This window comes from Anneissia japonica, unplaced genomic scaffold (assembly GCF_011630105.1).
Source record: "Anneissia japonica isolate Jap-2015-1 unplaced genomic scaffold, ASM1163010v1 scaffold10593_len11927_cov169, whole genome shotgun sequence".
NCBI classification, from domain to species: Eukaryota; Metazoa; Echinodermata; class Crinoidea; order Comatulida; family Comatulidae; genus Anneissia; species Anneissia japonica.
This window is the reverse complement of record NW_022724579.1, coordinates 1-4,009: the sequence shown is the minus strand read 5'-3', so window position 1 is coordinate 4,009 and position 4,009 is coordinate 1.

Here is a 4,009-nt window from a genome sequence, read left to right as displayed (position 1 = left end):
AGACCAACTTCTTACCACCCCTTCGTTGTAATTCGTCATTGCAGCAAGGTCGCGTATCAAAAACACGGTCTCGTTCCAATAGGTAACATCGATGGCGGATGCGGTTGCGGTTGCGGCAGTGGTGGTGGTGGCGGCGCCGCAACTGCCCGATACGACTGCGATGAGTAGAATAGATGTTAACTGTATCATTCCGAAGCGTTATCTGAATTCTTTTCTTATCCCGCTTTTTCTTTTATATAAAGAAACCCGATCCACGTCATCGGATATTAGCATTCCAAATAGAGGAAAAAAAAAGAAAAAAAAAAAACAACCCAAAACCAAAAACCACACAATGTTACGCTGGATAACACTTGTAGTATTGGTGGTTACCGTCTCGTCTACCGAATTTAGAGAAACGTCGTACAGATTTCAAAATTCGTCTCGTGAAACATTTAAAGTTGTCAACTCTGCACCCGAGTACCGACATAAGATGAACATCACATTCGGTCTCAAGTTGGAAGATCCAAGCGATTGCTTGCTACTGCGCAGCTGTCTCTTATACACATCTAGATGTGTATAAGAGACAGCTCCTCGGACGGCAACTTTCCGAATCGGAAGCGAAACGTGGTCTGCAAAGAGTGCGGGAAGATTGGACACGAACCGTTGGCACGATGTAACGGTGAATAGGCTCGGTGGATGGCTTCGGGTGATAGTGGACGGTATCACTGGAACCAATTCGCTGAAGGATACCTTTGGAATTACGACCACCATTCTTTCGGGAAATTACGCGTTGGGCGCAACGAACGCGTCGACGGAGGACTCGTTCGTCGGTTGCGTCAGAGGAATTACCGTGAACCACATGGAAATTCCAACCCTATCGTCGGTCGGTCGTTGTGCGGAACCTGAACAACGACCGGTCGACGCTGGCATTAAGCGGTCGCACAGAGAGCACCGTATCGCGTAAATCGTACAAATTCCGACGCACCACCAACAGCCGATTTGTCGTTGGAGACGACGTCATCGCGGACAACAGAAACGAATTGAGGATTTCGTTCGACATTCAACCGGACGAGCAACATCGCGTCGGTGGTGTACCTGTCTCTTATACACATCTAGATGTGTATAAGAGACAGGATAAAAAGTAATGGTTCAGCTTCACTCCTAATTTTAATTATTCATAGTAGTTTATCTTCTTTTTACAAGGGATTCTCATCGAATGTTCTCCGCGCCTTCAAGAGCGATTAAACGATACTTACCGATCGGAGATTCCGGCCAGCTGTTTCAGAATCGGCGACGACCGACGATACACTGACAAAATGCCCACGTTTCCACGTACAACCAACGTATCTTTCTCGTTGAAATTCGAAGAAGGGGGCGAAAATCTCGACGGACATATATTCAGCGCCTTCGGCGACACCGATTATCTCATCATGTCCCTCGCGGGCGGCCACCTGAGCGTGAGCATCGACACCGGTTCCGGAGACATGTCTTACAACAGCGAGAATCGTCTGCAGATCGGTCGGTGGAATCCGATCAGGGTTGAGATTTCGGACGGTTCGACGAAGGTCACCGCAGGTAATAAGCAGAGCGAGTGGATGCCTCTCGAAGGTTCGTTCACCGATCTGAACCTGAACGGCAACTACTCGATGGGAACTTTAGACCAACTGCGAAGCGTCAACGGATGGCTGTCTCCGGTGAAAGTCAACGGTTACCAGATACGATCCGAAGGACTAGCCTCGTGCAAAAAGGAAAACCCCGAATACCACTCGGGCATCACACCCGACAAATCGTTCTGCGTCGGGACTATCGCATCTTCGGCATCCTTCGGTGGCAACATAAAGAGTTTATCCTTTTCGATAAAACTGGACGAAAGCCGCAACGGACACGTTCTCACCGTTTTCGGATCCCTCGACTTTCTGTCGATATCGCTCGCGGACGACGGTCGTTTGAAGGTAGACGTGAACGCGGGTTCTGGAGACATGTCCTACACCAGTTCCGAACTCGTGAACGCCGGTCGATGGACTCGAATCCGACTGGATATCTCGGAAAACTTGCTACGAGTGACCGTAGGTGAGGAGTTGAAAGAGTGGAGCGAGTGGAAAGGGCTCGGTGGCGAATACACCGACCTTAACCTGGATGGCACCTACGCTGTAGGCGCTTACGGAGGACTCCCGAGTATAACAGGGTGCATTTCTCCTTTTGAGGTTAACGGAAACCGATTCAAACCGAGCGGATTGGAATCATGCGAAGTACCGAAACGGCCGGAGGAGATCAATCCAGCTGATAGCGTCTCCACCACGACAACAGCCGCTTCCACGACCACCGCAGCCTCAACTACCACAGCCGCTTCCACGACCACAGCCGCTTCCACGACCACCGCAGCCTCAACTACCACAGCCGCTTCCACGACCACCGCAGCCTCAACTACCACCGCAGTCTCAACGACCACAGCCGCTTTCACGACCACCGCAGCCTCAACTACCACCGCAGCCTCAACTACCACCGCAGCCTCAACTACCACCGCAGCCTCAACTACCACCGCAGCCTCAACTACCACCGCAGCTTCCACGACCACAGCCGCCTCAACGACAACCGCCGCTTCCACAACCACCGCAGCCGCCTCAACGACCACAGCAGCAGCCTCCAACACGACCACCGCAGCAGCAGCCTCCAACACGACCACCGCCGGCGGCGACAAAAACTACATCACCCCCGACATGTCGTTTCGTGTAGAAAGCGAAAGAACGATCGCATCTTCGGCTAACTTCGGTGGCACGATGGACAGTTTATACTTTCTGATTAAACTGGACGTAGAAGAAGACGCACACGTTCTCACCGTTTTCGGGCCCATCGACATTCTATCATTATCGATCGAGAACGGTCGCTTAAAAGCGAACGTGAACACGGGTGCGGGTGACATGTCCTACAGCAGCGAAAATCTCGTGCACGCCGGTCGGTGGATTAGGGTGGGGATTGAGTTTTCGAGAGGCTGGATGCGAATGACTTTAGAAGACGCGCCGAGTCTGTGGATGCAGCTCGGAGGCGAGTACACCGACCTCGATCTGAACGGCCATTACACGATAGGCGCTTTTCGCGGACTCCCAGGCATCAAAGGTTGCATCTCTCCTTTCGAGGTGAACTACAACCGATTCGAACCCACCGGACTGGTCTCGTGCGACGGATCCGAGGCAGAGACAAACCCGGTCGAATCCGACGAGGACGAGGAGGAGGTAAATGTGGAAAGGAAGGAAGTGGTGGGGGTGGTGGTGGAAACGCCGAAACCCGATACATCGTTTCGCATCGACAGCGAAAGTACGTTCTCATCTTCGGTGGCCTTCGGTGGTACCATGAATAGTTTAGCTTTTTCGTTTAAACTGGACGAGGGGGAGGAAAATCCGAATTCCGGACACGTTCTCACTGTTTCCGGGTCCACCGACTACCTTTCGATATCTCTCGCGGACGGTCAATTGCACGTCGACGTGAACGCGGGTTCGGGAGAAATGACCTACCACTACGTACATCTCGTGAACGCCGGTCGATGGATTCGGGTGAGGGTGGAAATCTCGGAAGGCTCGATGCAAATCACGGCGGACGACCAATCGAGCGGATGGAGGGGCGCTCGGAGGCAGATACACCGAACTCAACATGAACGGTAATTTCACGATAGGTACTTCTCGAGGAGAACCGGGTATCGAAGGGTGCATTTCTCCATTCGAGATGAACGACATCCTGTTCGAACCGAGCGCTGTCTCTTATACACATCTAACCGACCACGTACAAATTCAAAAAAAATACCCAAAATATACTCACGGTTAGCAACACGTTTTCTAGCGAAAAACCCGAGTCGAGAGGCGAGGCAGAGGAGGGAGATCGAGTCGACAAACCCCCCACCACGACCACAGCTAAACCAGAAGAACCGGATACGTTCTTTCGTATCAACAGCAAAAGAACGTTCACATCTGTCTTGGCATTCAGCGGTCGGATGGATAGTTTATCTTTTTCGATTAAATTGGACGCAAGGGGAAGGGGA